This window comes from Anser brachyrhynchus, assembly GCF_964034855.1.
Source record: "Anser brachyrhynchus genome assembly, chromosome: 8".
Taxonomy (NCBI): Eukaryota; Metazoa; Chordata; class Aves; order Anseriformes; family Anatidae; genus Anser; species Anser brachyrhynchus.
In genome coordinates, this window is record NC_137702.1 from 16,932,585 (window position 1) to 16,947,653 (window position 15,069).

A 15,069-nucleotide genomic window follows, 5' to 3' on the forward strand; every position below is an offset into this window, starting at 1 on the left:
CAAGCAGATGGCTTCCAAGTCCCCTTAGGTCTCCATTAATTCATTATTATGCACTTTTGCAATCAGTCCTTTAATCCAAAGAATGGATGACATGAGCTTACACCACGTGAACAGGTTTGGTTCAGTCTAGTGCAGCCATCCTCTGTCAGCTCAAAAATCACACACTGCATACGTGCATACCTTCATGAATAAATCTAAAGGGGTGGCCATGTGTAGGCAGTAGACACACAGTAGTGTGCATTACAGCACAGACTCCCTGGAGGCAGTGGAACAAACGGCGGTTTTACTCCAAGAAAATAGATAGAAGCCCTGGCAGCTTTTCAGGGCAGGTATACTCCCTTTTCTTGTACTGAATTACAGAGAAGTCCCCAGATGAAACACAATCAATGACAAAGGTTTTGCCTACCTGTATTCCAATTAATTCTACCCACGAACAAGATGAGTTTGGCCTGATGAGTTCCCATGGTTATTTCACTACTACTTGACCTGTCAGTCTAGAAAGGTCTGTCTCAAGGTGACATATTCCTCTGCTTCTTTTGGTCTTCATAATGGCCTACTTCTTGGTTATTTACTGTGCTAGGGCCAGAAAAAGAGAGACATTCCCAAAGTTGCCCACAAAAGGTAGAGCAACACCCCTTGGATCTGCCCCTCAGATCTCCCTTTCCAATGTCTCACCCATTCGCAAGTGACATCAGTTTGGACCAAATTTAGTCAGTTCTATTACCCTGAGAAGTTCATGGATGGAGCTAGAAGTTGACATAAAATGTCAATACTGTTATTTAGAAATAAAATTTTAAGAAAAAAAAAGAATGCAAATTTAAGATTTTCATTAGTCCACTTCCCTGTTACATCATGGCAGTAGGGTACAACTGCCACCTGTCCATTTTTTTTCCTCTAGTAGACATTCCAGTGGGAACTCTGAGCAAGCTACAGTGAAAAAAATAAATATCTTACATCTGGCAGTGATATTTATGTTATGTTAGAGATTGGTGCACAAACATGTTTTAGAGAAAGCAGTCACCTTTGATTCACCCTTACTTCAGGGTGACTTTGCCTCTATAGTGAAGATGAAGCTTGGAACAGGCCAAAACTATGTTTCAGAAGTGGGAAGACATCCCTACCACGCTGTTGTTAGCATGAGTTTGAAGGTGCTTCTATCCACAAGTTGAAAACACAACAGAGAAGTAGGTCAAGTCTAATGAGCCCTGTGAAAGCTTTGTAGCACCACTCAGGGCTTTCACATATGCTACACCAGCTGTGGAGAAACACCTCCATAAGAAGTGTGCATTTTTACTTTGAATTTGTTTTGTTTTACATAGCATTTGAGTACTTAGTTTGCATGCTGTAAAGTCTGAGCCAAGTATTCGCAAGGGTTCAGTAAAACCACCTGCAAAGAAAGAAATGTCCCAAACAGCTTCTGAATAGGACTTCAGAGATTCCCAATTCGTTAAGAATCAATGAAAAGTAAAACAAACTTACAAAAACCCACTTCTGATATTGAAGTGTAATGTTTCTGTGATTTAATATCTCTTTTTCTGGTGTCAGATAAGAAAGCTCCCCAATGGCATTGAGCATTATCTCATTAACAGTGATGACTGGGGATGTACATGACACCTTACAGGTGATTTTGTTTTCAGCTCTTTCAAATGCAGATGTTGGCAACACAAGGATTTGGGGCCAGGCTGGCTTTGGAGGAAATTTGTGTTCTTCAGCACAGTACTTTACAAATATGGAATACACATTTTGAGAACCCAGAAAATTTGTAAAGTCAGACTGTGCCCCACTGAGGATATGCAAGAGATGAAAATCAATTCTGTGAAAATCAAAGGTGGTGATATGTGCATTATTCATCATATGGATTGATACGTCCCAGTGCACACGGCATACAGATGCAAGTGATCATCTACATTTCATTACAACCTCCTTTCAGCTCAAAAAAACTCACCAAAGCCCATGAGATCACGGCTGGAACCTAAACACTAAAAAGCTTTCAGAAATGATAACACTTAAAGAATGAACTTTTAAAGAGCAAATCAGGAGAATGGAAATTAGACAAGGTTTCCTTCTCACCACTGCTTTGATGGGCAGCATTAGCTTGGAACATGCCTCATTTCCGTATCTTTCAAAGCAGAGCTTGTGGAAAAAGCAGGGTTTGTGATCTGAATTCTCGGCAGCTGTTCTGTTCAGCCATGCTCAAACCTCTCGCTTATTCTTTGCAAGTCATCTGTAAACAGTCAGGAAAAGGGCTTTTTGTTCTCACAAAATGTTTGGGAAGTGCCTCCAGAATTGCGCATGTACAAAAATGTATTTATTCTTAAGTTTGCAGAACCTTCCAAACATCATTAATAGACAGCAACCAGGGTGACTCTGTGCTTTGAAAAATGTCACTACTGAAAATGGCTTTTAGTTGTTACTACCTGCATCCTTACAGGAAGGTACATTTCAAGAAACTAAAAGGAGATCTGTAAACTAAGTTGGTTTATTTTGGTCATTTGCATAACTGCTTGATATTACTTCTATAAAAAACATAATTTAAGGTTCCCTGAGAGTGTAATGCGGAGTTCATCTGCTTGCAGGAGCATTTCAATAAATTCATCAACTAATGTTCAGGTCAAACAGGTGCTCTCATCACTGTACCCATGCCTGCTAACATTACTGCTGCATCTGATTAGCGGTGTGTCACGTTATAACACACTGGTCGTCATCATCATCATCACTGGAAGTGATGCTGTGTCCATTTAGAAATCCGAGCCTATTTTTTAAATCCAGTCATTTAGGACATCCTTCTCTACAGATGTTTTACTAATTGTGGTGTATGTCACCAAAGCAATTGTTCAGTGAAACCTGGCTGAAGTTGCCAGTGGTGTTACTGACCCACTACTTCTGCACCTCATCTGTGCAGAGCAGTTTGAATGTTGCAAATGGGATATGAAAACCCAGAGTAGATGCAGGAGAAAAACGCAGCTCATCTACATTTGTGCCTCCTTTATTCTTCTTTGTGAGCATAGGTACCCTTCTCCCCCGCCTTTAGGGAGTGCTGCTGCACAGCCTGATCTATTCTCATGCAAATAACAGTGCTCCATGGATGAATAAGCAGAGATGTTTGGGTTTTCCTCCCTTTTTAAAGGATTCAACCCATCTGGAAACAGAAATGATGTTACTTAGATGATCACACAGGGCAGGAAGAAGGAATAGCAATAGAGATGTGTGTGAAAGCTGAAGGAATGCGTCCAAACTATTCCACATGTACTTAAAATACTAATTAGCAAGTCAAGATGTAACAAGGACAGCAGTTAAAATTAAACAAATAATCTGGCTGCTAATGCTGCTGGGCTTGCTGTAATACAAGCAGAGCCTTTGTATTGCACCAGACGAGAAATCTACATTCACATCCATGCTCTCTCCCCATCCCAGTTCTTATATTTTTCTGCAACGTGATCCTGTTGGCTAATTGTTAGAACAAGGGGAAAGATGTATCCTCTCCAAAAAAGCACAGCTCTATTTAAATAATACATAGCCCTTCTTTTTCCTTTACCAGGGCACAGAAGGCACAGAAGCAGCAAGAAACTTGCACCATGAAATCCTGGAGCAGTGAGCTGCCTTACCTGTGCCTCATCATTGCCTTTCTGATGTGTTTCCTGGAGTTTCAGAAGAAAAGCAAAATAAAAATTTCCACTAATAACATTTTGTTTGTATTGCCTTTTTCTCTATTTGAGGGGGAAAAAAAGGGGAAGACTCCAAAACAGTAGAAAGTTACTTTTTTCCCAATCCATCGAACACAACATTGGAATAGTCTTTGCTCACTCACAGCGTGATGAATCCCATCATGCAAACAGCACAGGCTGAACAACAACTTTGCCACAAGTTCACCAAAAGCCCCAGGTTAGATCAGCCACTTGAACCACCTCAGCCTGTGGTCTCACAAAAGGCTGTCATTCCTCTCTCCTATGGGCTGGCCACATTGTCCTACAAAACTGCACCAAAATGGCAAAAAAGACCTGTAAAGATATTCAGAAATTCACTTATCCCCTATTTGTGTTTGGGGTTGGTGGGAACTCCTGTGCATGTTACCCACAGCTGCTGCTACTGTGCACCTCTAATTTGGAGATACCTCGTCTCACTCACTACAGCCAAAAGGATTTTAGAGCAGGAAGAGTGCTGGTCTGATTCAATGGGGGGAAGTTTCCAGTTTTGTGTAAGGGTTTGTTTTTCTTGTCGTTGTTCTTTTATATATACATCTTCAAAAAGAGCTGTCACACCCAACGCAGCTTCTCTAATGAGGTCAGGGTAGAGGAAAAAGTGAGCATTGTCAGTGGGTTAGTTGAACCATTTTCTGCACCTAAAATCACCAGTGAGCAGCATATGACGGGTGAAACCATACCATGTAAAGAATAAACAAAGGCTTGAACTTGTGTCAGGCACTGACTAGCCACGCTGGGAAACAGAAGATGTTTGCCATGTCAACAGATGTTGCAAAAGAACAGACACACTATGCAAGGGGAAAAATCCTTCTTCCTAAGCCAGAGCCCACCTCAAAGTGCCCCACTATTCTCAGCCAGTGCCCTCCACTGTAGTATGTGGGTCTCATACAGCAAACCTGGACTTCCAGTTTCCTCTGTGCCATGTGAGCAACATTTCCCCTGCAGTATTTTCTGCCTTTTTCTGTACGGAAAAGGGAGGAAGCCTGCATGTGGGTTGGGCTGCAACCCATCTCGGCTCTGCTCCAAGATACTGTATGCACCAAGGTGCTGCCCCATGGAGCGCAGCCACTGGAATCAGTGAAGATGTAGTTACAAGACTAGTCGCACCCAACCTTGCTGCTGCTGCTCTCTTATGAGAGGCCTTGGAGGAGGCAATTGTTCCCCTTCTGCATATGTCTCTTTCTCCAGTTCTATCTGATCTTACAAATAAGGTCAACAAGGACAGTAGTTAGCTTTACTTCTGAGCAGAGAACCTCTTTTAGCAGTTTTTTTGTTCAGATTTCAAGGATACCCATGGTCCTGGTAGCTTTCCTTCATAGGAGACCAGCTTCTTGGTAGTAAAATTCAGACATTTGGCAGCTCCTGTACTTGTTTCTGGGGTGAATCCCGCCTACCTCCTTCGTTATGGCATCAACAGTCCTGTTCTCCAGTTCTCTCTCCTTGGTTTCCCTCTAAATAATGAGCACTGGTATAACATGGTGACCTGCATCACTAGATGCAATAAAACTTCTGAGTGACATCTGAATAATGAACAGTTTCTGATAGCTGGTTCCCTCCTCATCCTCACGAAGGTGAGGAGATGTGCTGGACACGCTACCCCTGAGCCACATGCCATCCCTGGTACCTGCACAACGGGAGCAAATCTGGAGTCTCAGGAACTGAGTGAACATCTCTGCTTGGTATTTAAGGACGGCACTTTGACAACTGAACTTGCAATAGCCACCCGGTTCCAGGAGATGTTGCTGTGCTTTCAGCTAAAGGCCTGGAAGAGATGCAGAGCATGGGAATTGTGAATAATTAGTGGAAAATTGTGAGTGATCTTGGAGCAAGTAGCATCAGGGAGTGTGTGAGTATGGGAACCTGAGCAACACCCTCCTCACAGCTCTCAGCTGCATGGCAAGGAAGCAGGATTTGACCAGCTTCACAACACCGAAATCTTTCAAAGAAGGACTCCACCGCAAACCAATTGCTCCCCACAGGGCAGCATTATCTGGAGCTCAGCTCTTTCAGCATTCAGTCTGAAATTTAACCCTAAGTGCTAAAATAAGTACATTTTCCCTGTCGGTTTTTCAAAGTGGGAGAGAAACCAAATTCTTCCTCCTCTCTTACTCCAGCAGGAAATCTTCCAACCTCCTTACTCACTCTGACTCAAGCACGTAAATCCCAGTTACCTTGATCATCTCTCAAAAGAGCAAGGACTGCATGGCCTGGTTCCCAGGTCACAAAGAGCTGTGGGACACTAGCTAACTATTGCTTAAAAAAGGCAAGCGTAGAAAAAAATCCCCAAAATATTTACTGCTGCCTTTCCCATCATTGAAGCACCTTCCATCTGTAGATGGGGTAGTTCTGCATTTTACAGACTGTGAAGCAGAGACCCAGGAGGCCTCTACCAAAATGCAAATGGGCAGTAGTGCCAAGAATTGGACCCCCCTTTCCAGACATCTGACATTCCTCAGACTGCGTTGTCTCTTCATGCTTGCTGATCTGATGCCACGCAGAAGGCAGGGCACTGCTCTGAATAAAAATTCAGTTCCTCTCAACTGTTTTCTGAACTATGTTAAGAAAAGCCTCCCAAGCCCATCTCATGGGCAATTAAAGCATAAGCCTCTAGAGAAGAAGACAGCAGGAGGTATATACACTTCTTCTAAGAAGGATAATAAATCCCTCAAGGCTAGGAGTGAAGTCCCCAGGAGCTCACAGCAAAGGACAAGGCTCAAGTGCTGTGTGAGGGGAGGAATCACTGACTTGCCCAGATTTCCTGGTTTAACTGGGTCCATCCCAACATGTCAGTAAGCTTAGTCAGAGCGCTGCCTTAGGGCTTACTCAGGGCACAGGGCTTGTACTGTCTTCCATCACCCCCACCCAGGCTGCAGCCCTGGGAACCAGCTGGTTCCCAGCTCCCCAGCAGGACCGCAGGATCGCAGGGTCATTACCCATGCATGGGGTCACACGGCACGACCCAGCCTGGGGGGCCTTCCTCCTACATTTGTTTTTAAAGACTGGCCACCCTACAGGGAGAAATGAGGACAATCAGAAGGAAAACAGGAGCATGTCGGGTTACTTTGTTCCCATGTCTACTCTGCATGCACCGAAGAAGCTCCAGCATTGCATTGTCAATACCCAAAAAGATGTGCAGCCGCAGGCCAGTTCACACTGGCAGTTCACACTGGCTCTGTTGGCAGACAGGAGCATCGTAGTGAGCAGTTTGATGCTTGTTTGTCCTTTCTGTCTACCATAGCATTTCTTATGCTCTTTTTCCTTCCAGGACCATGCAGGACGGTACCTGCAGTCCTCCTGATGGTGAGGAGCAGCAGCGGAGCTCAGCACTGCTGCAGGTGCTTTCTTCAGCCCAGACACACGATCTGTTGGTAGAGCTGTTCCCCTGAGCCACAGCTTCATCCATCATGAGCTGTGGAAGCCAAAATTCCTCTGAGAGCAATGAAGAGGGTGTTCGGGGTAATTAAACTCTTCTGGGTGAATTGCTTATTTTATCCACTTATGTTACAGCCACGCCAGCAAAACAAATAGGATTGTTTGATCCAGGGCACTCCAGACAAAATGCGCTCCCTGCCCCAAGGAGATTGCCGTATCACCGAGGGACAAACAGAAGAAGTTAAGACAACATGATGATAACAGACACGGACACATGGGTTGCTCAGAGGGTTGAGTCAGCACTCATGTGCCCACAGCACAGGGGATGGGTACACTGAAATAGCTCTTTGAGAAGCCAACTGCACTCCAATGCCTAATCCCTTTTAAACTCTACTTAATTTGTTGCTTGTTTTCCTCCTCTCTCGGAGCAATGAGTTGTGCAGCTTAGAGCTAAGGAAAATTCACGCAGGATTTTCCCAGCTAAAGAGGGATCCAGGCTGTCTGCTTCCTCTTCATCCAACCACTTGTGTGTGAAGTTATTTATACACATGGCCAGGGTCATTGCTATACAGCCAAGTACCTGAAGCATACATTGAACATTATTGTTACAAAGCATCTGAGTGCACAACTAATAATATATAAAAAAAAAATGTCTAGACATAAGTCTGACAACAGCAATTCAAGACTGCCACAGAGAGGAAGCAACATGTCAGGAGCACAAGATCCTGATCAGTGCCCAGTATAATTGCTTACTGCAATTAAGAAGTCTGGGCACCTATATGCTTTGCACTGAGCTTTGATCCCTGAGAGGTAAGCACTCCTCAAGACAAAGCTTTACTGCTGCTGCTGCTTTTCTAGCCAGCCGTCAAGCTTCTGGTTTGTACTATGAATATGTCAAAAATAGACCAGAAATACAACTTGAATATGTCAAAAATAATGGAGAGCAGGGAGGAAATGAACTCAGTTTTCAAAGCACTCCATTTTTGTGACTGAAGCTGATTGTGGGCACAAGGAATTAGATGCCTGCCAATCTAGTTTATGATTGCAAAGGCTTGAAGTGTTCCTTTGCTGTTATTTCTGCCCCTTCCGAATGGCCACATCTCAGGACGCGGACTGGTGCCTAAGTAGAGGCTGGCTCCAAAAGCATGGCATTGGAAGTATTGATGGAAATAAATACTTTGTGGTGACCTCTGCATTTGCGTGCTCTGAAACATCAGCTAGAAAAGCATGACATAGAGGAGGTGGGCAAACACCAGGGCAGCCTCTACTGCCCTGGTGTTGAAAACTGGGGTACGACTGAAGGCAACTTGACTGGGGAGGCCATTTAAAAAGCGTCTGTATGCACCAAAGTGCCTTAAAATACAAAACAGCTTTCAGGACATTTCAGAACTGGAGCTGCACCTCCAGAAGCTCTGAGTCTGTACCAAACCACATAGTTCTAATGAAATATGTTCACAGCAGGGGCTGTTTAGTCTTAGTGAGCTCCTTGGTAAGGTTTCGTCAGGCACCAGCTAACACTCTTCCGAGCAACACCTGGTTGCTGGGAGCACACAACCCTGGACTAACCCCAGAAGGCAGTATGAATAAAGTCTCCATGTTTGGGGCAAGAAAGGCAGGAAACAGAGCAAGGAAGGAAAGTTTAATGTGGCAGACATGGCCTGCACAAAACCACTTGTCTTCAGGATTGTCCAACAAGCCCCGGGCTGTCTCATTGAGCAGCATACATGTGGCCGGAGAAACTGCAGATCCCCCCCAAAGTCTGGAGAATGAGTTTTTGCAGACACACAACTGCGTATATCAAGCTTGGCCAAGGCACAGCCTAATACCTGTTTTTCAACAGAACAGCTCCAGTCAATACAAATCTTGCGGATAAAGTGAGAAAAATCACCACTTTCCAGGGCTTGGCTCCACTTTCAAAAAGAACTATCACAGCTATATAAAACAGTGCTCATTTTTACACTTTTGTGTAAACTTTTCCAATTTTCCCAGCGTCATGTTATGGCACTGGGAAAAGGCTACCTCAGATTCCTGGAAAGGCGTCTGCGCAAGCACCACGTGCCTCTGAACAAGCTTGACAGCCCCATACTGAAACACAGATGGGCAGAGCAGAGTTTAATGTTTAAGATGTAGCCCCCGTGAACATCTTCGATTTGCTCTTCAGAGAGCTGTGCTGGGTGCAGTTACAGTCCCTCCTACGGAGAGGTTTCTCTGCTCCGAGGTTCTCTACGAGTCTCAGTCATGTGGCCTCTGTGCACGGGTCTCTTCCATCACTTTGTTCTTTTCCCTCCGGCCTTTATCTTCTAACACTGTGGCAAGATCACAGCATAAATCTGCTTACTTGCACTGAGTCACAACAGAGATATATTTGGGCAGTCAGATTGTCAGACCCTCCATCACTGCCGAGAATACTAAAATGCCTAACTTGAATGGACAGCTTGAAAGCACCTTCCTAACCTGCTGATGTCTCTTTGCATGCACGTGGGCACCTATACATGTAAGAGACATTTTTCTCCTTCATTTGTGAACAAGTGAGACAATTCATGCAAAAGCATTCACTGCTGCATACATATGGAGGCTTACAGACATGGATTACACCATCAACACACAGTAAAGGTCTGAAACAGATCTGAGGCTAGAGACTACTTACATTTCTGATAATCATTAAAAACTGGGCAGTTTACACCAGAGTCTGGCCCATGACATTTAACTTACATGACAGAAATGGAAGTGAAGCATCAACTATTGAGAATAGATCCTGATGTCATAGAGTTTCAAATTAGAAACACAGACAAAAGGGATGAGGATTTTCTCTGAAATCATATCTACCTCACAGCTCACTCCTATTTTGTTTCTTCAGACTCTCTAATAGCTACTATTTTGAATTGCATATTTATACCACAAACTATTTTTCTCTTTTTAAGCAGACAGAAGTGAAATCAACTTGTAATATCTCTACATCCTTTTGTGAAGGTGTTGAAGTAGCTGCCTGCTCATTTTTTACTGTTTTTAAAAAATGTATTTTAGGGCTGCCAGGAAAAAAAAGAAAAGAAAGAAAAAAGAAAGACTTGATAAATACCAGAGAACTGATAAGCCTGTGTCTGTTCCCAGCTGGGAGATCTCAATGTGGATAAGAGAAGAAGCCCAGCTTGCAAGCAAGGAACAGAGCTCAAGGTCCTGACCCATATGAGCCCATGATCACTCTTGCTTTCAATCCTTCATAAATTTGTTTTAAAACCCTGCTTTGGCCCAAGTTCTAGGGACTCTTCCAAGTCACACTGGACTGCTATTTGGATTTATTAAGGTTATATACAAGAATACGTATTTGTAAAATTTTACAATATGCTGGGCTTAATGAAAAGCCTTCTCTACATCCACAGAAAGCAAGAAAAAACAGTTTTAACACAACAGTGTCTCATCTTCTGCTGTTTGACTCAGCACCAGCCTTTTTCCCTCCTTTAGGAGGAAGTTCTCCTGGGGTGAGGACACAGGTCCATCCCTTCGTGTTACTCAAAGCAGACCCATCTCTGCTTGCACTTGGTGAAGCTCAGGAGTCCCCGTCTGACCTGTGCAGGTACAGATGCACCTCTCATTAAGACAAGGATGAATCAGATCTCTTTTTTGGCTTTCGCGTAAGTCCCTTGAGAAAGAGTTAGGTTAGAAATCCCCTTGTACCATATGATATCACAGGTGCAGGTAAAAATGCAATCAAGTATAATTCATATTCTGATCAGTAAGAACCGTTACATGTAATGGTAAAAGACTCTCAGCTTGTTTTGGCTGATTAAAGTGTTTTTTTTTTAAATCAACTAATGTATCACTGCTTCAGAAATATATATATATATCTCCTTGAATGCCCAGAAGGCTCCTGTTATAGCCTGGGACCAGCTGTAATACTGACTTTAGGAGCCCACATTTACAGAACTGCTGGGAAACTAAAATCCATCTAGCAGGACAGTTCAACAGGGAATTTTGGCCTTCGACAATTAATAAACCAGCTTTGGAGCTGCCTGGGTTTATGTATCATGGTTTAAATAAGCCGGGTACTTCCAGGTCAGAGGTTTTCTTGAGAAAGCTAGAACAAGTTTTGCTATGCTTGGAAGTTCAATGATGATGGTATGGCAATATTGGTTGTACTGCTTTTTTCAGGCTTGCAAGAGCTGAAGCCCCTATCTTCACCTACCAGATCTTCAAGGTAGATCTGGGATGATGGAGGAGAAGAAAGCAAGGCAGGAGGAAGCATCCTCCCTCTCATAACCCTCAGTGATGAGGGAGAAATGAAAAAGAATGACAAAAAAGAACAAACAAAAAAAAACCCTACTACATTAGTTTCCAAATTCCAGTTTTGTTCAATTAAAAATCCAGAAAGCACAAGTTTTTGCCATATTCCCCACAAGTTATAAACCTTATTCAATTATCTTAAGTCAGATTATTACACTGGAGACTTCTGTTATACACTGAAAGGAAAAAAAAAGAAAGAAAAAAAAGAAAAACCAATTTGAAGGAATGTTTTAAGGCAGTGATAAGACTCTTTCTGGAGGTGTTTTTTTGGGGAATTAGCTAATTAATAACAAAATATCCAATGTAAACACAACATACTTGCAGAGCTGCAGGTAGCTGTAGAGCAAATGGAGAAACACTTCTTTTTTAAAATGCCCTGTAGGCTCGGAACTTCAGGAAATAAATCTCAGAGGCACTATTTGGATACCACAGAGCAGTGCAAAAAATTAAGTATGTAGAGCCTGAAAATCAAGGAATAGTGGAAATGCAAATCCCAGATTACCTGGCTGTGGGCTCACTTCTCATCCTTTCCAAACTGTTTGCTTTAAAGCAGTCATTCAGCTTCAGAGAGAATCCAAATTATTCCCTAGCTTTTTTCAATGGAAATGAGTGTGCAGAAGCCAGCTGACGGCTATTTTCTCTTCATCCCTCCTGTGCATACTGAAGCAGATGCTACTCTCTTCTTGGTTGTGAATAAGAAGAGGTAGTCTGTTGGGAGGGCTGTGTACTGCAGGTTATTGTTCCTGCTCAAACTCTAGGTATGGCTGCAAAACTCAGCACTTTTTCACTAAGCAATAAGAGCAAAGTCTGTATGTAATTTGTGTGCACCAAATGTATTTTAGAAATGGACGAGGATGCTAGTACAGAAAAACCCTGTCAGCGCATCTTCCATCGTCAAAGTCCTCCTTTCAATGATAGAGGTGGCTAGAGAATCAGCCTATCTCCATCCCTTCAACAGAAAAACAACTGGACTTGTAAGCAAAAACAGTTGTATATAATAGGCTGTTGGCACTGTCTCCTCTGTACCGAACTCCCCTATTTCATGGTCACTTCAGGCAAGGCTGCTGTAGCTCACCACACCTCCAACCTGTTCTTCCTTGTTAGGGAACAGCAGATCCAGCTGTGCATCTTCTCATTGCAGCCTCGTGCTAAGATGTTGCCCAATGCCTTACAGAAACCTCCTGGACTGCTTGTGTACTGCTGTGAGGAGCCAAGGGGTTAAAGTGCCTAGAAAGAACCAGCCTCTGACTTGGAGGGTTTCTCAAGTTGCTTAAGACTTTGTGCTCTGCCCGACACGGTCGTCTGTCTTGTGAAGTCCCACCATGCTCTCCACCAGCTCCTCCTGTAAAAGGGCTCCCTGCACTTGAGCTGCTCCATCATCAGCTTGATGAGACTTTTGGCAAAAACGCTCTCCCCCAGTGTGACCAAATGGATGATTTCTGAGCCCAGCAGCCCTTGTTCTTTCATGGCAGACCAAAGCCATAGCATTACACACAACTTCATGCAGTCAGCTGTGTACGCAGAGGATGCATTCAACCCTACCGAAGCCCCGCTCCTTTGCTTATAGAATCAGGGAGAATAAATACTACCTCGCCACCCTCATCCTTCACTGTTGGCCACAGGGCTCTGCAGTCACCCGCTTCACTCCAGGTCTCTCTCAGTGGTGACACTGGTGCCCACGTGGAGAAAAAACAAAGGCTAATGATTGAAGAAGTGGGTAAGCTTCAGTCTCCAGGATGCACCCTCCAGCGCCAGCTGGGCAGGGACTGATCCACGTGGCTTTGTCACCACTCTTGCTGCATTGTACCCTGTGGTGCAAGCAGTTTCTGGTCTCTTTCACACCCTAGCCCTGCTGAGAAGGGAAGTCGGTGGTGACCACGTTCCCCAGCTGAGACCAGCACACATCTGCACAGAAGCCCCACACTCCCTGACCAGGGGGCAGACTAGGACCAAAGGCCACGGCCTTTTTAGGTTGTATGTCTGACAAGAAAGAGCTACAGAAGATAGCAGCCACAGAAGCCACTTGGAAGCTACCAAGAACAAGCTGACATTAAGAATAACAAAAGCTGAACAAAAACAAAAATACCCTCATATATAGCAAACCCTACAAAGAAACACACACACACACAAAACAAACAAACAAATCTCACTCCCACAAAAACTTGCCTGTTCAAATAATTTACAAGTGGTCAAAAAAACAAACCAAACCAAAAAACAACAAAAACAGAGAACCACCCACTTGCCCAGACTGCCAAAAATGTAGCGGAACGACAACAATAACAAAACCAACAACCATCCAAACAAACTGCCCAAACCCAGACACAGTAACCCCCTCCCGCAAACATGCTGAAAAGGCCAACAGCAGTACTGTTCCCTGCTGAAGAAACTCCCTCTCAAGAAAATGTAAAAAAAAGCACCAAACAGTTGTTTGCTGGTTTCTTGGAAATATTTATGAACAATATTCATAGGAAATGTTCTCAAGGGGAAGTCACATAAATGAGTACAGACATGGGACATAGATGGGAAAATGGATGGATCAATCTGGCTCTCCAGAGAGGAATTCTGGTGCCTAACGAGTCCAAAGTCATCAGTTCATTCCCACCCAGCACATACATCAAACCTCTAACAAAGAGCAACCTTGTCGAACAACCTTGTGTGTTAACTACTGACACTCCTGATGAGACACTTTAACTGGCAAGGGTTTGATTTATTAACTTAGGAGCTGACTGATGCTAGTAAGGATAAATTCACTCAGTTTTCAGAGGGTTTCCTAACCCATTCTTTGGTTTAGTTGAACATTGAAAATGGTTAAGTAAATGCACATAAGATGGTTTGCTGTTAATTGTCCTTTCATTTTTTTGCTTACAAATGAGAAATTTGCACCAAAGGATCATTTTTGCACACAAAATTACAGATTATCAAGGCAGATATAGATAGGTTAGAATAAACTTTTTTTTAAAAGCAATAGTTATGATTTCTGCTATATGTAGAACTGTGTTACTCTAATGTTTTATTTCTTACAGGTGAGAAATATTTATTTGCCTCATAAGAGGATACTACAAGTAGAGAATCTCCTTCATGCATACACCAAATACACCTTCTATTGCGTTACTAAACAATACTGACACTAAAAAACTCACTGGGAGCTTCTGAACAAGCACAGCCCTTACCCATAATGTGCACAAGGGACACAGTATGTGATCAAGAATAAAACGTTCACCTCAAGTAGTTCTTCAAAGTCTGTATTGACACCCATAAGGTTTTCTGCAACAGGCTACTGTTAGTAATTAGTGGTGCTGCTCAGCATCTCCATTACTTTTTTTTTTTTTTTGGAGGACTAATCAGCATCTTTAGCGCTTACAACCAATTCTTCAGTCTGAGTTTTGGAGGCTGAGATAGCAAGTGGTACATGTTCTGCAGTCCCTCCAGGATGGCACAGTTGCTGGGGCCATGCAGCTGGAACATCCAGCATGGTTTTCACACCAGACAAGGGCAGCAAGGTGTTTCATTACACAAACAAGCTCTTTCTGAAATAACTTGTGCCCAGCTGGTAGAAATAAAGCTGAGACTGTCTTTAGGCATCTCTAATTTCTGTGCCAGCAAAGTGAAGCTCTAATAATGTGAATACTCAGCATCCGATGGCATCTTCCTAGCTCTGCTCAGAGCAAATGCAGGTAACATCTATTTTTGCAACTGGATCTGAAAGCTCTTGCTAGTT

At 43.3% G+C, this 15,069-nt stretch overlaps 1 protein-coding gene across 6 annotated transcripts in view; it reads right to left on the minus strand.

Moving 5' to 3' along the window:
- The window catches only part of LOC308199001 (uncharacterized protein), a 128,410-nt gene that overhangs the window by 70,585 nt on the left and 42,756 nt on the right, over window positions 1-15,069 (minus strand). For 3 of the 6 annotated variants that reach the window (XR_013954319.1, XR_013954320.1, XR_013954321.1), the window contains one exon: window positions 7,388-7,653. The exons of 1 other annotated variant lie outside the window; for it this stretch is intronic. The gene's annotated coding sequence lies outside the window, so the exon portion shown is untranslated. Of the gene's footprint in view, window positions 1-5,821; window positions 7,111-7,387; window positions 7,654-9,397; window positions 10,637-15,069 lie in introns of those variants that run through there. 2 more of the 6 variants (XR_013954318.1, XR_013954322.1) reach the window with 2 other exon arrangements.